Here is a 22,056-nt window from a genome sequence, read left to right as displayed (position 1 = left end):
ACCTTTCTCCTCCAATTCCCTGTCCTCCTTCCCCTCTGGCTGGGTTGTAGATCCTTCCCTGAAAGATGGGCTAGGGGAAGGGGTAAGGTCACAGAGGCCCAGAGGAGAAATGACCCCTATGGCCATCACAGGGCTTGCAGGCAGGCCCAGAGTCTGGGGGACCATGCCAGACTGTCCATCCAGATGGGCACAGCCGAGGCCCCTGTGGCCTGCGGCCCTGGCCAGGGCTGCCCACTGTTCCCTCCCAGGCCTAGGTGGGAGAGGACGTGCCCGGGCCCCTCGCTCCCTGTCCCTGCAGGTGGACACACTGGCAGGTGGCAAACAGACAGGTACATACAGCAGGTGCCTGAGAGCAGGGCCAGGGCCTGTGTCAGGGCCCCAAGCCTGGGGTGGGCACTGACTCCAGCATACCCGAGTCCTATCCTCCCCAGGGGCCTTACGGTCCCCTCTTCTGTTTTCTCCTCCAGCTGCTGCTGGCAGCCCCAGGCCAGCATCAAGGGATCAGATGTTAGGAGTCACCGTTGCCCCCTGGGTCGTCGGAATGCCCCTCCTCCAAACTGCGTACACCTCTGGTGATTAAAGCCCTAGGGAGCACCAGTCTGGGGGGTTTAAACTTCTCTACGTCAGCTGTCCCCTCTGCAGGGAGGTGAATGCTCTTGAAAGGCCTTGTAGCAAGAGATGCTTGTGGCTCACAAAGTGTACTTTTTTTTTTTTAAGTCAGCTGAAATTGTACTTCTTTGTATACACACACAAGCACAGATATCTATATCTATATCTATATCATCTATATCTATGTCATCTATATATATGACTATATTTGCTGCTGGTTCAGACTTTTTTTTGAGAAACATCATTGGAGGTTTATTGCAGACCAAGGGGTCTGTCAGGAGCACCCCCACAAGGGGAAAGTCCCTGCCACAAAGACAGAACCTAGGTGCTCAGGGCCGCCTATAGGTACAGGTGTCTTGACCCCAACTAGAGAGGAAATTGCAACAGCGCCATGATTGCCAGTTTCCTCAAGAAAGGTTGGCATGAGAATACTAGAGAAATGGCAGTCTGTGAATCCAGGACCTGGGGTCCTGGTTCAATCAAAGGGAAGGTAAGGGCCTCAACAAGGGGGATGAGTTGGAGCCCAGGCCTCAAGGCTTCTAGCAGGGCAGGAAGAACTTTCAGGCCACTGCAGCGCAGGTCAGCAAGAGGACCCTAAGGCCGTCAGGGCACTGGGGTTCTCCTGGATAGAGAGGCATGACGGCTGGATCCTGGGATTCACACGAGTTAGGAAAGGGAACTCCCTACACTGGAACTGGTATAACCGAGGGGGTTCTAACAAGATAATCTTGGAAGGTTTCCTCTTAAGCTCAAAAGAAAGCACAATATGGCAGAGGACAGAGAAACTGGTACAGGGTGTCTGGAGGAAGAGGATCAAGGGCTCATCCATCTTGGCTGAGGACTCAGGTTGGGCTCCAGGTCCTATAAGTTGCAAAGCCACTCTCCCTGGCCCATGGACAAACTCGGAGGGAGATTCACTCACCAGGACATAGCCCTAGTGCTGCTGCCACTTGAGGATTCCTGCAGGTCGCCACAGCTTCAGAAGTCCCACCCTCCACTGGGAGCCTGATCCTGGCCTGGCTTACAGATGTCTGAGTCAGGCAAGTGGGGCTCTGATGAGTACACCTTCCCTGGGGGCAGAGGCTGGTACAGTGGGCACACACCCAGAGGAGCTGAAGGTGGAAGACAGAAACCACATGGCGAGAGGCAGTGGCCTGGAACAGGGCCCAGCGACCTTGCAGAAGTTCAGCCAGGTGGCTGTGGGGCTGGGGAGCACTGATCGTGGTATCGGGGGGAAAAACTCATGACCCGCACATCAGTAGACCAGAAACAACAGGAAACATTGTGGGATCTGGAAACCCTTTTCTCTAGCTGGTTAAAGTAGACTCAGGCTCCTGGAAGAAGTCCTAGTTGGGGAGACAAGTGTGGGTCCTCAATATATATGTCCAAGTGCAGAGGGAGTTCACAGTCAGCAGTCTCCAGAGCTACAGTGAGCCTCATGCACTGCTTCACAGCCCCAATGCTCCCAGGCTTCATCCAGAGATGTGACAAACTCTCAGCTGAGAAAGACACTAAGGAATCCGTGGAATTGCCACTGAGCAGGTCAGTCAGTGAGGATTCAGGCAGTGCCCTGTTAGTACCCAGCACCTCTGGGATGTCCCGGGAGCTCTCCAGTTCTAGGGCCCACTCATCCCGGACAGTGAGGCAGGACGCACAGCCAGCCAGCTCCAGAGGATGCTGCGATCTTCAGGATGAACCACCCTTCTCCAACAACATTGGCGTGAGGAGGGCCAGGAGCCATGAGTCGGTACACTTGCCCTGGATGCAAGAACTCAAACCAGCGGACTGAGGAGCCAAGGAAGATGAGGAGAACCTTCTGATCCATGTTTTCATCTTCCATGGGCTCCGGTGGGCCCCATCCAGGTCCCTCCTTCCTCTGAGTGCCCCTAAGCCAGTTCCCTGATACATGGAACCTGAGGGCAGGCTTGGGCACCTCTGAAATGGCTCTTGGGGGGACATGAAAGTTCCTCTTCATCAATGCCTCCTGTGGGACAGCAAGAACAGCCGGCTCTGTCCTCCGTGGGGACCCTGTGGGAGGGAGGGCTCTGTCTGAGGAGGAGTTGAGGAGCTGGCTGAGCGAAGGAAAGGTCTGGGCACAGACAGGATCAGAAAGAACTGGACATAGACTCTGGCCTGCTCCTTCTGGATGAAGCCTGTGATGCTCAGCTCCTTCCAGGAAGGGAAGTTGCTTCTGACAATACTTTCTATGACCAACTGGAACCCCTCTGCCTGCACCAGGCAGCCTAGGAGCCCAGGGTTGGTGAGGGGTTGTGAGGGGTTGGCCAGGAGTAGGAACCAGTTTGGTCCCAAAGTTTCAGATGTTTATGAGAAGAAGGCACCAGGACCCCAAGTAGAATTGGGGCTGGGTGGAAGGCAGAGGGCAGCAGAGCTACAACCAGGCAGGGTGCTGATGGAGTTGGCAACTGGGCAGGAGAGAAGCCTCTGGGAGGGGCAGAAGGGTCTTAAGGTCAAAGGAGGCCCAGGCCCTACACCTCCCTTCCTCTTTCAGGGCAGCCAGAGTAGGGAAAGAGCTGGGGGTCTGCAGCCGAGCATAGTTCTGGAGTGGACAGTGATGAGGCTCTTCAAGGGTCTCATTTTGTGGATTCCGACCAGGGCAGCAGGGTGGAAAGAGGACCTCGCAGGTAGGGGCCAGGATTTGTAGTCCCAGGCTGGGGCTCCCAGGAGAGGAATGCTGCAGAACCTGGTGGTGTCTCAGCATGTGGGCACACAGCTTGTTGGCCAGCTCCTCCAGGGCCCTGGTGGCCCATGGGTAGAGGGGAAGTCCTAACTGATGTTCCCACACCAGCAGCTCATACAGGGCGGCCCCTGGGCTCAGTGGGAAGACTGAGTCTCCGGCATCTGATAAGAGAAGCCCCGAAGTCAAACGGCGCCACGGAGGCAGGAGGCCAGCACAGGCCTTCGTGTCCCTCTGCCCGCTGACTGCAGGAGGTGAGCACCTGGAGCTGCGGACAGACTGCTGGTCCCACTGCTCGCCTGCAGCCAAGGAGATGCTGGTGGGCGAGGCAGAGCCTCAGCTGCCCATCTGACTCCTCGAGGCCCGCAGGCCAATTCAACACATCAGTGATTGTTCCCGTGTATGGTAAGTGTCTGGAGTCCTGGACAAGACCTTCTGGACCCTTCTTGTCTTGGGGGTTGCTGGGCTTGAGGAGTTGAGGCAGGTCAGCCTCTGAAAGGGGCCCATCCAGCTCCACTTCCAGCTTGCACACACATTCTGGTTTCAGTGGCAACAGCTGGGAGGAGGGACCAGGCATCCAAACCCGGTAACGGCGACCACGGAGCTTGGACCATGGAGCAGCTCTGTCAGCACATAGGCCCTACCAGGCCAAAGGGCTCGGTGCCACACCAGCTGGGCGGGGACCTGCACAATGACAGACACATGGCTGCCAGCTGGGAATGAGCCACCAAGAGACAGGATGAAGTAGGCTTTTTTTTTTTTTACTTTTTACCAGAGCGCTCAATCGAACCAGCATTCCAGCAAGGTTTGCTGCACTTGCTTCTCACAGCCCAGGGTACCAGTGTTAGCTCTTATGCAGAGGCTTCTGTTCCTGCACTTGTATTCCAAGTCCCCTGATAGGTCTGTTAGTGTCCCTAAAAGTAACAGCTGTTCCCAGCCCAGGGGGACCCCACGTGGCCCAGCCTCCTGGGCCCAATTCTGGTATGCAGTCCTGCTCCAGGACAAGGGACTGCAGCACAGGAGACGCTGCTGGGTCCTGAGATCCTTCACTGAGACAAAGCCATAGCTCAGAGGTAGTGTAAAACCCTGGTGCCTTCCCTGGGACAAGCAGTCTTCATACAGTCAGTTACCAACTCAGTCAACTGGACATCACGCTCCTTGCCAGGTGGACATAGGGTCTCTTGGATGAAAGCCTGGGCAGCCTCCAGCCAGGCTTGTTCATGAGGAAAGTGAAGCCAGTTCAAACACCTTCCTGATCATCAGAAGCAGGAGCCTCAGCCCGGGAGGCAGCCCTGACGCGCCCAAGCCTCCGCCCCTGGAAAGCACGCAGGCTGGTACAGACTTTTCAACAGTTAATGGGGAAAAGCATGGCCATGACCACAGATGTGAAAGAAACTTGGCTTCTTTTTATTAACACTTGTTTGAACAGACCTCTTTTTCATCATGCCTTAGGTAGGATTTTAAGTCTATCTCAACACATTTTTGAGACCATGTTAAAACAAAATAGGAACAGCTCTTAGAACCTGTTTTAAAATGAATGTCTCTTGAAACCTGTTAAAATGACCAGTTAAATCCACAGATGCCTTTCAGGAAACTGGCAGCAGACACCAGCGCTGCATGTCAGAGGGGTCATGGGGTTTGCTGTGGCCAATCACAGGGTCTTGCTGTGTATGAGGGACCATTGCTCCCTTGCTCAGCTGATTCCTTACCATGGAACTGTCTGAAAAATCACATTTTTGTGAATTACTCGTGTTCTTCCAGATGGCAGTTTTTAGGGCTTAATGTTCTAGAGGAACAAAGTTCCGTGTTAGGAGAAGAGTTTTATTCTGTGATGGGTGTGCTTCTGAGATGCCAAAATGGAGCCTAAGATATTGAATTGTAATGTCAAGCACACGGCAACACAGAAGAGATCCCAAAGAGGTGTTCCTGTCACTTCAGGGTTGTTGAATGAAGTCACCCACAAATGCTCTTAGCAATGTAGGAATCCTCCTCCTAAACACTCAGAAGGCATTAAGTCCTGATGGAAAGGTATTAATTGGAAATAATGTGTCTTTTTGAGAATCCTAGATTTCCAGCCAATGCCTGAGCACCTTCTCCTACAAACATGAAGGCTCGAGAAACCTACCTGTGTTGAGACCACAGGGATAATTCACTGTGTGACTGCACAGAGGGGAGCCCACCCACTAAAGTCTGAGCCTGTCTTCCTACTTTCTACTTGGACTCAGCCACGGAATTGGTAAATATTCATGTAGCATTTCCTGCACATCTTTTAATTTTTGCAGTTTTTCTGAATCTGTGACTTGAATGTTAAGTTGAAAAGCCAGTGTTTCCAACTCAGTAGGAAAATGTGAGGAATACTTTGAACTGTTAATTATTTTTTCTTCCTTTTAGAGGTAAGGTCATAAAGTATGTCTGTGGGTAGTCTTTTTCAATAATAAAGCAAGACCATAATATAGGCAAGACAACAAAATGCATTGATTCAGAGAGGCCTCGGTTCAAAATATGACCCTGTTCTTATTGTGGGACACTGTAACTTACACTCTAATGCATCTCAGTTTCTTTAACCATGAAATGGTGGGGAGGGTATAGCTCATGTGGTAGAGCACATGCTTAGCAGGCATGAGGTCCTGCGTTCAATCCGCAGTACCTCCTCCAAAAATAAATATGTAAATAAAACCTAATTACCTCCCCACTACCAAAAAACAGATTAAAAAAAAACAATGAAATGAAAATCATAATATACAACTAATAGAAATTGTATAAAATAGCTTATCAAATGCCTAGTCAATGTATTCATCAAATCTGAATTGATCAAATCTGATATATCATCTATTCTGGAGGAAAAATTAAAATAAAATATTTACAATGAACCTGGTCTGAGGTGGTATCATGTGTGACCGTGCATTGGTGGTTTTAACATTCTTTAGAGATGCTGGCTGAGGTCCTGTGGGCAAACATGTATCTGGAAAATGTGTCTATTCCTGTCAAAATTAATTGTTGCCCCTTTCAAGGTAGAAGGGGCTCCTCCAGTGTCCTCAGCCTTGTAGATGCTGCAACAAACACAGGAGTGCATGTATCTCTTTGAGAGGATTCCTTCTTTTTGAAGGCTGAGTACTATTCCATTGTCTGACTGAGTCTTTTAATTTCATGTCCCAGTTTTTCCTATAGCAATGCTGGCCTCTCTACTCAGTGTGAGCCATTGTTTCTTCTGCATTTCTGGGACCTGTCCTGGTGGTGAGATTGCATCCTCTCAGGATGCTTCTCAGACATTAAATTCTCTGTTTTGTAAGACTATTCCCAAAGGGAGAAACTTCTTTAGCCAATCTTTCCTTCTGCATACTCTTTGTCTGTTTTTTGTTTTTTTTTTTTTTTTTTTTTTTTTGTTTGTTTGTTTTTTTGAGATGCAGAGGGAGATAATTAAGTTTATTTACTTAGTGAAGGTACTGGGGAATCGAACTCAGGGCTTCAGGTGTGCCAAGCATGTACTCTAACCACTGACCATACCCTCCCACACCGTTCTGGCTACTCTGAATGAAGCACCATCAGCATCCTGTCCCTTGCATACTCTCCAGGTTCCTGCTGGCACACACTGGCTGGTTTCTGCAGCAACCTCACAGGTCAGCACATCCCTCACCAGGCTGTGATTAGTTATTGGCCTAAAGGACTACAGGGCTGATCCTGGGGGTGGGGACAGGCACATGTCTCTGTATTGCCTTTAAGCAAGCAGAGGATGTTAGCTTTTGGTAGGAAGGGGTGGATCACTCAGAGGAATTTGGGAACTCAAAGATTTTCAGAGGCATCAACCCAGATATTCCATTCCATATATTGGGGCCCCCTTCTTTTTCAACCTTGGCAAAGCAGGCCTTCTTCTGATGGAAGTAAAGCTTTGGAGCTCAGTTACTCCCTTTGATGAGGGCCTGGCCTCAGCTGTCCCTGCTCTCCTGTTGCAGGAGATGAGAACCTCTTCACTAGCAGTGGCTCACACTTGCCTCTCCATTGTGTTAACTGCACTCAGTCTGTCACTGAAATTTCCTAGAGCGGTGGCTCTCAAAATATGGTCCCCAAAAGAAGTATCGGTGTCACCTGGGAACTTGTTAGAGAGGCAGATTCTCAGAACCCACCAACTACCAAACAGGAACTCTGGGGCTGGGCTGTGGTTTTTTAAAAAAAAAATTTTTTTATTGAAGTGTTGATTTACAGCGTTAGTTTCAGGTGTACAGCAAAGGGACTCAGTTATACATATACATACATATTTTTTCAGATTCTTTTCCATTATATGTTATTACAAGAAATTGAATACAGATCCTTGTGCTATACAGTAGGTCCTTATTGTTTATCTATTTTATATATAGTAATGCTTGTCTGTTAATCCCCAACCCCTAATTTATCCCTCCCCGCCCTTTCCCCTTCAGTAACCATAGTTTGTTTTCTATATCCATGAGTTTGCTTTTGGTTTGTAAATAGAATTTGCTTTTTGGGGTTATTTTTATATTCCACATATAAGTGATTATTTATCTTTCTCTGATGTACATCACTCAACGTGATAATCTTTAGGTCCATCCATGAGCAACCTGTATTTTAACAAGCCCTTCAGATGATTCTGATGCCTTTGAAAATTGAGAAATTACTGTTCTAGACTAGAACACCAATCAAGCCTAGAAGTAGCCACCTAATTCCGTTGTCATATTTCCATGATGTTGTACACTATCCAAACTGACCAGGGATGAAAGTTTAGCAACTGGATCATGACTTTGTGTCAGAGGCTGTGTGTGCCCACCAACACCCAGTGATGGGGTCCTCACTGTCTGCCATGCAATAGTGGCCCAGTGCCAAAATCCCATCTCATTACTTGTTTTTTTTTTTTGACCACTCCTGACACAATTATCACAGGTTCCACTTCTCTGGAAGCAGATTTTGAGATGGTCTAGTGTGCAGGATGTTGCTTCTGGGCTCAGCACTTATGGAGGGGACAGGAAGGAGGTGGGACTGGGCAGAGGGGGAAGGGGAGCTTCAATGGAGGCCCCCAGGCCTTCCACCTCCAACTGGCTCACATATGGGACTTGGGATGCTGTGGGAGGGGACAGGTCTGCAGAGAGACAGCTCACTTCAGTGGAGGGTGGTCCATATGCTGACAGCTGAGGGATCTCTCCCTCAAGCTCTCCCTTCAGCTGGGGTTCTTTCTTGAAGGAGGACTGGGTGGACACATTTCAGAGTTCACTACCCCATATGAAGTTTCTTCCTTCATCAGGGATAAAGACAGACTTGATACAAATGCCTCTGTTAAAGGGGGAGGCTGTAGCTCAATGGTAGAGCACATACTTAGCATGCACAAGGTCCTGGGTTCAATCCTCAGTACCTCGTGTAGCACAGGGAATTGTACTCAATTTCTTGCAGTAACCTATAATGAAAAAGAATGTGTTTTGTTTTTTTGTTTTTGGTGGGGGAGGTAATTAGGTTTATTATTTTTTTAATGGAGGTGCTGTACAGATACCCTTCTATATAGACAGAATCAAGTTAATATCTTCCTTAAGATAACCAAGTGGGTAAACTATTCCACTGTTGCATATTTAAAATACAAAACACTTATCAAGTACAAGAATAAAAGGGGAGCTTCCAAGATAAGTTTCCTCCCCAAGTCTTGCCTTCTTAAGTATGTGGTTTTGCTGAATCGTGTGGATAGATGAATTCGTTAGTTTCCCCCTTTACCTATTCCCTTTCTAAATATTGTTCTCTACAGGAAATTAAAAAAAAATTTTTTTTTGAAGTGCTTTTGGAAACAGTGTAAAAACTTCAAGGCTTTTCATTTTCCCTGCAAAGAACGAGCTGGATGTGGGATTAAGAGAAGATTGGGCTCCATCTGGCGGCTAATTTTGAGATTAGCTCTCAGAACTAGGAACTGACCAAATTTGGAAATGTTGTAATTCTCTTATAAATAATAGGGAAAAAAAAAGATCATCATGCAAAAGGGCATGGGGGTCAAACCATCAGAGTTAACGCAGTTTCTGTCAGGGCTCTTGGGATTGTCTTAAAATACATGCATAAAAAGTAACTAGTTGTCTTTCTATGGCAAAACAAGCCCCATGGAAATTTGAAGAGTGGGGTGTTTATAGTGCAAAGGGACAGAAACAATCCTGCATAGATGTCCTTGAAAAGAGGGCGGTCAGGGGTGGTAGAGAGGCCTGACATCCCAAGAGAGGGCAGCTGTGAGACTGTGACAGTATGTCTGTTACCTGCTCGCCCCATGACACACACCAGTAAATCAGTAGACCAGGTGTTGGGGGAAGGAATAGCAACTTTATTTGGAAAGCTGGTAGACTGAGAGGATGGCCGACTAATGTTTTAAGAGAATCCTCCCCTAGTCAGAATACAAAAAATGTTGAGGGGGTTTTGTTGATTGTTGCAAACTTCTTGGTGTAGGAATTCTTTGTTCCTGCAGCTGTCCACGTGGGCCAGCTCATGGTGCTCCTGCAAAACCTCTAACAAAACAAATGTTATTCTCTTTTCTGCAACTTGTTATCTTATGTGAATGTAGAGCTAGCAAGGTTAAGCCTAGAAAACAGGCCAAAGGAACAGATCTAATATGGAGTCAGATTTCTTCTTTTCTGTTGCAGATCTGGAGTGTGACATGCAAGCCTGGGGTCTGTCCAGAGCTCAGAGGGATGCCGGGGTGGGCAGAGGGAGAGGGAGAGGAAGGTGCTTCCTCCACAGTTACCAGAAAGAACAAAACAAATAAGGCACACATTCAACTCCTAAAATTAGAGGAAACAGAATAATCCTTAAAAAATTTTTTTTAAATTGAAGTGTAGTTGATTTACAATGTTGAGTTTCTGGTGTATAGCAAAGTGATTAAGTTTTATACACACACACACACAAGTATATATATATTTTTCAGATTATAGGTTATTAGAAGACATTGAATGTAGTTCTCTGTGCTGTCCAATAGGTCCTTGCTGTTTATCTATTTTATATACTGTATTGTGTATATATTAATCCCAAATTCCAAATCTGTCCCTCCCCTCAATTTCCACCCTGGCCATAACCACAGTTTGTTTTCTATGTCTTTGAGTCTATTTCTGGCTTGTAAATAAGTTCTTCTTTTTTTTTTTTTTTTTTTTTAGATTCTACATGTAAGTGATAACATATGTTATTTGCCTTTCCCTGTCTGACTTACTTAACTTACTATGATAAACTCTAGGTCCATCCATGTTGCTACAAATGACATTATTTCATGAAAACAGAACAATCTTAAGGATACAACAGAGGAAGTAAAATGGTTAGAGTAGAAACCAATGGAATACAGAACACAGACAGGAAAAATAAAGCCAAAAGCTGTTTCTTTAAAAAGATCAGTAAGACACGAGTCCATACTGACACAACTAAATGATTGAATAAATAAGCGATGGGGAACAGACCAAGTTCTCACGCAGAGAAATTCCAAACAACACATGTAGCTCCTCTGCCCTCCAGGAGGTGGAACCTAACTCCTTGCTCATTAATTCAAAGTGGGCCAAACACAGTGATTTACTTCCAAGATTACTGTCTGGAGAGGAGTATGTGTGTAACTTCACAGTGGAGGAACTCCCTCAGCCAGATGAAACGCTGAAAGTGAAGTCATGCTCACTGTGCGTACCTTTGACTCGATGTGATGGAAGGGTGAGTCATCTCTGGTTTCTTCCCCCAAACCCACAACTCCAGTCTAATCATAAGAAACACTCTGGACACATTTCAGTAGATGGGCATCTTGTAACACACCTGACCAGCACGCCTTAAAATTATCAAGGTAATAAAAACAAGGGAAGTCTAAGAAACTATCACAGCCAAGAGGAGCCTGGGTGACACGATGGCTAAGTGTAATGTGGGATCCTGGAACAGAAAAAGGACATTAGGTAAAGGCTAAAGAAATCAGAATAAAGTGTGGACTTTCAGTTCATCGTAATTATAGATATTGATTCTTCAATGTGTTAAAAGGTAACCTGACACTGAACTATCAGAAAGAGAAATTAAGGAAACAATCCCATTTACCATCACATCAAAAAGAACAAAATCCCTAGGAATAAATCTACCTAAAGAAGTAAAAGACTTGTATTCAGAAAAGTGTAAGACACTGATGTAACAAATGAGATTTGAACGTTCCCTCATACCATATACAGAAATAAGCTCAAAATGGTTTAAATGTAACACATGAAACCATAAACCTCCTAGAAAAAAAGATAGTCAGTACACTCTTTGACGTAAACTGTAGCAATGTTTTCTTGGATCAGTCTCCCAAGGCAAAAGAAATAGAAGCAAAAACAAACAAATGTGGCCTAATTAAACTTAAAAGCTTTTGCACAGCAAAGGAAACCTCTAATAAAATGAAAGGACAACCTATGGAATGGGAGAAAATATTTGCAAATTATGTGACTGACAGAGAGTTCATAGCCAACATATATAAGCGGCTCATACAACTCAATATTGAAAAAACAAACAACTCAGACAAAAAATGGACAGAAGGCCTAAATATACATTTTTCCATAGAAGACATACAGATGGCCAACAGGCACATGAAAAGATGCTCAGCGTTGCTAATTATTACAAAAATGCAAATCAAAACCACAATGAAGTGTCACCTCACACTTGTTCAGAATGGTAATTATCAACAAGACCAGACATAGCAAGTGCTGGTGAAGATGTGGAGAAAAGGGAGCCCTTATACACTGCTGGTGGGAATGTAAATTGGTGCAGCCACTGTGGAAAACAGCATGGAGATTCCTCAAAAAATTAAGAAAAGAAATTAAGACTAGCACTACCATGTGGTCCAGGTATCCCACTTCTGGGTATCCAAAAAAACAAAACACTACAAAACACTTTAAAAAAGGAAGAAAGGAAGAAAGAAAGAAAGAAATACTGCCATTTGCAGCAATGTGGATGGACCTAGAGAATATTATGCTAAGTGAGATAATATCTGGCTCCAAGAAAATGAGGGCTCTGATTAGCAGAGAAAGTCAAATACTGTAGGATTTCACTTATGTGTGGAATCTAAAAAAACCCAAATGAATACATATATATGCAAACTAGAAACAGACTCACAGACAGAAAACAAACGTATGGTTACCAAGGGGGAAAAAGGGTTAGGGGAAATAAATTAGAAGTATGGGATTAACAGATAACAAATGTGAATGCAAGCCATATCAGTAAAAGAAAAATGATGAAGCCATCAAGTCATCAGCCACTGCCACCACCCCTACAGTGAAGACAAGCCTGCAGCCCTGCCTCAGCAGCCACTCACAGTGGTGCACCCTGAGGGGACTCAGAATAAGAAAGGCCAGGATCCTGGCCCTAGATAGCTAGGTGCTTGTCAAAGGAATGATTTCAGTGAGCCCAAATGTTTGCTTCCTCCCATACATAGAATACCGCTAAATTCTTTAACTTGAGATGTCTGGCTTTCTTCAGTTAACAAGTAATCTTTTAACATTCTGACCACCTGATCTTTGTTGTAAAATTTCTCTATCTCCTAGCTCCTCCCCCATTTCTTTGGAGCAGTCCCTCAGAGCCATCTGAGAGGCTGCCATCCTGGGCCTGAAGGGGTTTGGGGCCTCAGAAATGTCCACCAAATAAACATAACTCTCAACTTTCAGACTGTGCATTTATTTGGGTCAACACAACTACTACACATAAAATAGATAAGCAACAAGGATTTATTGTATAACACAAAGAATTATACTCAGCATCTTAAAATAACCTATAATGATATATATCCTGAAAAAATACTGAATCATTTTGCTGAAAAGCTGAAACCAACACAATATTGTAAATCAACTATACTTCAATTAGAAAAAAAAAAAAGGAAAAAAGAGAGTCTAAGTAAGTGCCTCACCATAATAATGGACTTGTCAAAGGCTCTGAGAAAACAGCTGCAAATTTGAGCCCTTATTTTCTTGGATCCAGATATTTAGTTGGCATTTCTAATTTAAATAAAATGTGAACAAGACAAGTTTTCAATTATGTTAACAGACCAGGTCAATACATGGAATGACAAAGATATTATAATGACAAAACAAACTTTATGTCATGAAGGAGAGACAAAGGAAAAACCTGAAGCCCCAAGAACTTGCAAATGAATATGGATTATAAAAAGCCTGGGTGGCCCCAGTGGGGGGTGGGGGGGAGGGCTCCAGCTGGGAGCAGTTCCCTCCCTTACCCCCCAGGGACCCATGCCCAGCAGGAGATAGAAAGGGTGAGGGGTCTGGGAGAAGATGGGCTGGCAGCTGTAGGTGGAGCATTGCCACTCTCAGGGCTGATGGGGACAGAATCCCAGGTCCATGAGCAGCAAGGACACCCCATGGTGGGGAGGTTCTGGGAGATACCCTGGATAGACATTCCCTCAGATCACAGTTCCTACAAGCATCCATCCAATCCTGGCCAGCGGAGTGACATGGCAGGTTATAAACTCCCCTTAGGGGGAGGGTGTAGCTCACTGGCAGGGTATGCGCTCAGTGTGCACAGGGTCCCAGGTTCAATACCCTGTACTGCCACAAAAAATAATAAATAGGTAATCCTAATTATCTACTTCCACTGGAAAAAATTAAAAGCTCTCCACATTGTTTTGCCTACCTGGGACTTTCTCCTCCAGAATCCAAGTCATGAGACCTAGAGCCAAAGGAGCTCCCCCTCCCTGTGCCTTTGGGCTTGTGGCTAACATGCCCGCTCCCCTGAGGGCTGCCTGAGTGGGGCCCCTTGCACCTACTGCCAGAGGCATTTTTGTTTCCTTAATCCTTTAGGCTAGGGCCTGAGCTCCCAGGGAAATAGAGGAGAAACATTTCAACTTTCCTGTTTATAGAAATGAAACTTAAATGGACTCTTAAAAAAAATACATCTTTTTATCCTTGGGGGGAGGGCAATTAGGTTTATTTATTTCTTTATTTCTCTTTAATGGAGGGACTGGAGAATTGAACCCAGGGCCTTGTGCATGCTAGACACATGCTCTACCACTAAACCACACTCTCCCCCAACAAGCACTTTTCTTGATCTGTCAAGCGTATACAGGGAGTCACCTATGGTCAAATGGCCATGTGGTAGACCTAGTTCTCATTAGTTAACACCACTGTTGATGTTGACTAGGGCTAACTGGTTGATGAATATGACAATAAGTGTACTTGTGAATAATCCATGTTTGGCTATGTGTTTTGGGCCTCAGGATTAAAAGAATATCTAAACATTATCCCTAATGCCTAAAGGAGCTAGTAGCAGAGTCTGAGATATATTACACGAAAAGTGACACACTTATGCGAGGGTCCCACACTGTTCTTCCCTCATCTGTAAAATGGGCGGTCACATTCATTTTCATAGGGGTATTATGATTTTATAGATTATGAAGATCAAGTCAAGTGAGTGTAAAGCATGTAACAGAACCTGTCACACACCAAATTCTCAGTAAGTGATATTCTAAAGTTTAAAAAAAGGCGGGGTGCAGGTTTGACTTACGTAGGTCTTGGAGATCTGACTCGGAAGTAATTAGTCAATGAACCAGAAAACTGCAGCCCCAATTGCAATCCTTTTTCTTCCACTTATGGTAATACTCAGAAAAAGTCAAGTGACTGATAAAGCTATTTAATCCAGTGTCGACGGAAAAAAATGCACAACCTACAATTTGAGAAATATGTTCTATTTCTCAGACTTACTGAGGGACTCGAGCCCAGAAGGCAGCCTCTCAGGTAGCTCTGAGGGACTGCTAAGAGGTAAGGGAGAAGCCACAACTAACACGAGACAGTCGGAACGTCAGAAATCAAAGTTAATTAAAGAAAACCACACATCTCAAGTTAAGGAATTTAGTGCTTTTCTATACATGGGAAGACGCAAGAGTCTGGGTGCACTGAAAACCTTCTTTTGATCTGCACCTTAACTATTTAGGGCCAGTATCCTGTGCTTCTCCATCCCAAATCCCTCAGGGTGCATGGTCTGGGGTGGTTGCAAACGCTGCTGGTTTCATGGCCGCAACATTGTTTGTTTACTGATACGGCAGGTGAAATTTTTTCATCCACACCAGGAAAGCTATCCTATTCTATATGAAATAATTAGAATAATGAAGAAACACATACTGATGCTTTTGTTATAGTCTGAAACATTTTTTTTTTTCAAAATTAGCATTCATGAGAGACTAAAAGTCAATGTTCCTCCTAAGCTCCCTGGGACATTAAAGACCTAGCCACACCTACCTAGTAGAAAACACTATGAAAAGTAGGGCCAACCCTTTGCAATTCTTAGCTTTTTCCCATTTTGGAGAGCAAGCAAAGCCTTTCTTGACAATACAGTTGGAGGATTGATTCCAGAACCACCCTCCCATCTCCCTAGCCACCCCCCAATAACAAAAAATCCGAGGATGTCCATCCCATAAAGTGGCTTAGTAGTTGCGTATAACCTACACACATCCTCCGTTATACTTTAAATCATCTCTGGGTTACTTACAATACCTATTATAATGTAAAATCGTTGTAAATATAGTGTAAATACTATGTAAATACATTTCCAATATGCAGCAAATTCAAATTTTGCTTTTTGGAACTTTCCACAATTTTTTCCTAAATATTTTCAATCCACACATGTGGAAGCTGTGGATACAGAGGGCCGACTATATGTATATTTTAAATTTTTATTTATTACAATTCACGTTTGAGTCCTTAAACAAGTGTCTGCAGGGGGAGGGCAGGTAGAGGGCTGACAACACTTGTTGCCCCTGATTCACAGGAGCCAAAGCAAGATTCTAGCTGGGCCTCTGCGGCCAAGGCTCTGGACCCACCAACCTACCTGCACTCAGATCGCCGTCACGGAGATCACAGTGTCTCGGGGACAGTCTCCTGGGTGGCCTCAGACAGATTTATTTCCAGGGACTGCAGTTCTCCTCCAGGCTGCTGCTCTCGGTGATGAAGAAGAATTCATCAGAAGGAGGATTCTCTCTTTGAAGTGCCTCCAGCATTTCCAAGCTGAGGATCAGTGCCTCTGGAAGGGGAGCATGGAATTGAGCATGTTCACTGCCCAGGAGAACATACGGGACACACAGTGAAGGAAGGGGACTCCGCAGAAAACACTGCTGAGCTTATCCCGCTGGTCACCTTAGAGCAGACCACCTGCATCAGAATCACCCAGGACACCCAATAAAATGATGCTCCATCACTTGTATCATCAAGCATTTCCAATGTGTCCTACACGCTCTAGTGTATTCATTCATTGAAACCTTGGGGAAAACCTTTATGGAGTCTACTATCTGGAGACCCAATTTACAGATGGGGAGACTTGAGGAACTGAGAGATTAAGCAGTTTGCCAGTATGCCTGCATCCTGGGGATGGGAAGAGCTATGTTTTTACAATGCTCCTGGGTTCATTAGGTGAGAATCTAGGACAGGGCAGCCCCCACCAACCCCTCCACTGGAGTTTTATGGCAGAAAGTGGAGGCCAGATGGATTATTTCCCAACTTCTGAAAAGGGAGATTCAGGCAGGAAGGGATTGGGAAGGGCCTGGGCTAGTGTTTCTGTAAGCCTCTGCCTTATTCCTGGCTTCCAGGATTCCAGACTCATGGAATCCTGGCATCCCAGGATGCAAAGGAGTCAAGTCCCAGCTGTGTGGGAGGGGAGCGGTGGGAAGTTTAAGACGCCTCAGTGCAGCAGGGTCTGCAGCACCCAGAGCCTACCACATGAAGCTCCTTACTACCATGCTGCTCCCTTTGGGATTTTTCAATCAAGGAGCAAATCAGCCTTTCTACACACTTTTGGAACCAGCAGCTCCTCCCCAGGGTGAAAACTTCCACTTTGCCCTCAGAGGTTGGTTGTCCCATCTCCAGAAAGACTTTCATCTCGTGTTTGAACCTTGGGAGGTGGACTCTGGATCTATGTGCAGTGGAAGGGTTACTGAGGGATTAGGCGGGGATGGGCAAGGCCAGGAGAAGCCTGGGGTGGGGGCAGGTCCCTGAGACCCCTGCCCAAGAATGCTGGGCACTGCCGTAGGGTGAGCGGGTGGAGACCAAGGTGGGGTCATGATTCCAGCACACTTACCGAACATCCTGTCCAGTAGACACGTCTCCACGTGAAGTATGGACAGATTCATATCAGTCTGATGCTTGTGTCAGTATCCCAAGTAGCACAGAGGATCCAGGCCTGGAATGGTTCGTGGTCTCTGGGTTCTGCGAAGGTTGGTCTTCAGCCTGGGTGCCAAGAGTTGTGCCCAGCTCAGGAACTGGAGGGACAGTGGACACCATGCGGATGAGCAGACCAGCCAACAAGTAAGACACCAGGAGATGTGGACCTGCTTGGTTCCAGCCAAGAGTCCTGCCCCCTGCAGCACGGTCTATTGGCCCCAGACCAGCCTATACCGCCCCCCGTGGGGCCCAGCGCCAACCTCCTGTCACTGCCGAGGGCTTTCGGGATTGAGGATGCTGACCTGGATTGAAACACAAGCCTTGGCAGAGCCTCACTGTCTCCTCCACAATCAAAATGACAAAAGCGTGTGGTTACGAAAGGCACGGTGCTCACCAGCATTAGGTACAGATCAGAGACTCATGTCTCTCAGCACTGCACACACTGGTGTGTGACGATCACTTCTGCAGGGCCAACCAGCTAATGCAATACTTTTTATTGCAGGCTCAGTCCTTTGTAGTAAACCCATGAGGAAGGTACAATTATTATTTCCATTTTTACAGGTTAAGGAATGGAGGGAGTGGGACTGGGCTAAGAGTCCAGGCAGCAGTCTGATGAGCTCTTGTTAGACTGTGGGGCTAAAAGGGTTTCATTGTTTCTTATAATTTCTTATAATCTTCTGATATTATGAGAACTTTGCCCACAAAATAGACAATAGGACTGTGTCTTAGGACAAAAAACATCAGCTACTAAACAGAAATTTGCAAACCATGGCCCTGAATCTCTTCCTGATATTATGGGATCCAAAACCTATCGCCCACTTCAATGAACATGCCTGTTATAATGCACGTTGATTGTAAGCCTCTTCTCTAAGAATGTCATTTCAGGACTAGTTTTAGCATTGCTCAGAGCGTAGTATTCCATAATCGTTTAGCAGTGCCAGATACAGAAATTCTCCACGCGCGGGGTGTCACTGAAAAAATCAATCAGTTGGTCTAAGAAATAAATGGAAATTTTTTGGGGGAGGGGGAACTAGGTTTATTTATTTAAATATTTATTTATCTGGAAGTACTGGGGATTGAACCCAGGGCTTCATGCATGCTAAGCATATGCTCTACCACTGAGCTACACCTTCCCTGCCCTGGAAAATTTTATCTGAGCCAAATTGAGGATGATAACCAGGGAACAGCCTCTCAGAAAACTCCAAGAACTGTTATAAAGCAAAGTTATAGCAAAGCACAGTTACATAAGTTTTTGAGATTGAGGGCTGTACAATAAATGGCGTATTATTGACCGTTTGACAAAATCCAGATCACGCGTGGAATGCTAGTGGGTCTGGGTCAACCTTTCCCCTCACAGGATGGAGAAGGAGTGATATCTTTCAAGGAGTTGTTGCTCTTTAAGGTTAAGCAGGTATTTCTGCCCACTGGGAGGTTTGGTCAAAGCATAATGCACAGCGGTGGGAGAGGAGGCCAAAGGGCAGGGAAAACATTCTATGTTTAAATTTTCCTTCACTTGCCTTTGAATACAAATTTTGATTTCATCAGAGGCCTGAGGAATCCCTGGGAATCTCTGAGATCCTCTCAGGGGGTCTCCGAGGTCAGAACTATTTTCATAAAAATAAGATCTTATCAGCCTTTTCTGCCCTCACTCATTCTTAAATGTACAGGGAACTTTTCCAGAAGCTATGTGACTTGTGTGTCATGTGATATCATCACAGATTGAATCCCAGGCAGCTACAAAAACCCAACTGTCATTTCACTAAGTCAGACAAAAAAGGTTCTCAAAAATGTAAAATGATGCCACTCTTTTTTAATGAAACACTTTTGTTTTGGAAAACACAGTGTTTTTGGTTTTTTTTTTCCATAAAAATGTTACTTATGTTAACACGCAATGTGTCCTATTATTGTTATTTTAGAAGTGAATATTTTAAAACTCTTTTACTTTCTAATAAAGTATCAGTAGATATAACTCACACAAGCAAAAGCTTTTTGGGGTCCTCAGTCATTTTTAAGACTATAAAGGGGCTCTGAAATCAGAGAGTTTCACAGTTACTCCTCTGCCCGAAAACACATTACACTAGATTTCACGAGGCTTGTGGTCAAGCTGTGACGTCCTCACACTGTTGGGATGCTCTCAGGCAGTTCATTCTCCTCTCTCAGCATCAGAGCACTTAAATAAAAATTTAGGGGATAATATTCGATTGCAAAGGAATATCATACTGTTTAATGACTCAAGACAGGAGAGAATATAAGTTACTAAGCACTAGACACATGTCAGGAATTAATCTTATTACATGTTTGACCAAAAGCTTGGATGAGCACTTCAGGGAGATGGAAGTTTCCCCTCTACCCGTCTGGAATCCTTGTGGCTGGACTAATACAATCGACACAAAATAGATTAATGGGAGAGAAACCAATTTAGTTTTGTGTGCATGAGACATCATAAAAATAACACTTGGGGGGAAGGTACAGCTCAGTGGTAGAGCACGTGCTTAGCATTCATGAGGTCCTGGGTTCCATCCCCAGTGCCTTCATTAAAAAAAATAAAAATAAAAACCTAATTATCCTCCCGCTGGGGGGGAAAAAAAAACCCTTAGAACTGAGGAATACTGATTCCTTCAGAACCTAAGGGTAATTAATACAATTGTGGAAAATATCTACCCAGCAGCTCCCCACCCTTGTTCCCTCCTCCCCGCTCTGACAGGGAACTTCTTTTGCAAACCATTAGAGGGCAAATCCCAAGAATTTTTGCCTTTGAATGGAAAGAATCTGAAACCAATGCAAAACAGCAATACCACTGGACAGTATTGCCGCAGGGATCCAAAAATTCCCCCACTATATTCTTGGGGAAATCTTGGCTAAAGATTTGAGAAATTTACAGGGAAAGGAGTAACTCTTTTCCAGTATGTGAATGAACTACAGATCACCAGCAAAAAGAAGGAAGATCCCGACCTCAACATAATGTTGACCCTAAATTTCCTGGCAGATGGAGGGTGTAAGTTGTCCCAGATAAAGGCTCAAATAGCTCAACCCTCTGTTAAATGTTTGGGCTTGGAGCGATCTCAGGGATGGAGACACTTGCTCCCTGACACCCTGACTGGAGGGTAGCAGTAGCTCAAGTGGCTGCTCCAAAGAATGGAAGGCAGCTGAGGGGACTCTTTGGCATGGCTGGTTTCTGTAGGACCTGGATTCTAAACTTTGGGCTACTTGCTAAAACCCTCCTATGATGCCCTGAATGGGCAGGTGAACCCCTTGGATGGACAGGGGAATGTCAACAGGCTTTTCAAATTCTTGAAGAAAAGCTGCTCATGGCCCCTATTCTTGGTGTGCTGGACTTAAGAAAACCACTTGATTTGTTTGTAGAGGAGAGACATTGTCAGTCTGGGGTGTGGACTCAAAACTTGGGCAAATGTCAGAGGCCAGTAGCCTTTCTTTCAAAACAACTGGAGCAGGGAGGGTAGAGCTCAGTGGTAGAGTGCATGCCTAGCAATGATGAGGTGCTGGGTTCAATTCCCCAGTACCCCCATTAAAGATAGATAGATAAATACATAAATAAACCTAATCTCCCCTCAAAAAAGTGGTGGTGGCCAGTTACTTGGTGATCCATAGCTGCCTCTTGTGACCTTCAAGATGCTGAGAAGCTTACTCTGGGGCAACCAATGACAGTACACACCCCACACTGTGTGCTGCCCCTCCTACAACAGGTAGAGGGATATTGGTTAACCTCTAGGAGGCAGGGCAAATATCAGGTCATCCTGCTGATAATGCCTACATGGCTTTAAAAGCAGCTTTAAATCCTGCCACCTTGCTGCCATCTGGTTCTGATTGCAGGCAGATCAATGAGCAGGTCTGTTCCAGCTGCTGGGACCTGGCAGGTATCCCACTGGAAACTGAGACATTGCACATCTGTACACTGATGGAATCAACTTTGTGGAGCAAGGACAGTGGAGAGCTGGAGGTGTAGCGGTGACTCACCAGCAACTCCAGAAGCAGGAGCCCTCCCACCAGGTACTTCTGCCCAGGAAGTGGATCTGATGGCTCTCATCCTTCACAATGAGTGAAGGTCAGCAAGTTAATCTATACACAGACTCCAACTCTGCCTTCTGGGAAGTCTATGTTCATAGCGCCATCTGATGAGAATGTGGGCTTTTGACAACTGGAAGAAAGGAAAATAAGCATGCTCAAGAAATTTGCAGTCTGACTTACTTCACTTAGTATGACATCTCTAGGTCCATCCCTATTGCTGCAATTGGCATTATTTCATTTTTTATAGCCGAGTAGTATTCCACTGTATGTATATATGTGTATGTGTGTATGCCACATCTTCTTTATCCATTCATCTGTCAGTGGACATTTAGGTTGCTTCCATGTCTTGGTTAATGTAAATAGTGCTGCTATGAACATTGGGGTGCCTGTGTCTTTTTTTGTTTGTTTGTTTGTTTTTTTTGGAGGGGAGGTAATTAGGTTTATCTATCTATTTATTTATTTAATTTAATTAATTTTTTTTAAATGAGGCACTGGGGATTGAACCCAGGACCTCCTGCATGCTAAGCACACGCTCTACCACTAAGTTACACCCTCCCCTCGCATGTGTCTTTTTGAATTAGAGTTTTCTCCAGATATACGGCCACGAGTGGGATTGCT

General features: G+C 45.3%; 1 pseudogene; it reads right to left on the bottom strand.

Annotated features, from left to right (window-relative positions):
- Window positions 1-1,189: 1,189 nt before the first annotated feature.
- Window positions 1,190-17,336, bottom strand: LOC105078943 (CST complex subunit CTC1-like; annotated as a pseudogene).
- Between the last annotated feature and the right edge of the window lie 4,720 nt (window positions 17,337-22,056).

This window comes from Camelus bactrianus, chromosome 8, assembly GCF_048773025.1.
Source record: "Camelus bactrianus isolate YW-2024 breed Bactrian camel chromosome 8, ASM4877302v1, whole genome shotgun sequence".
Lineage (NCBI taxonomy): Eukaryota > Metazoa > Chordata > Mammalia > Artiodactyla > Camelidae > Camelus > Camelus bactrianus.
Note: the sequence above shows the minus strand (reverse complement) of the source record. Positions and strands in the feature narration are given on the sequence as shown.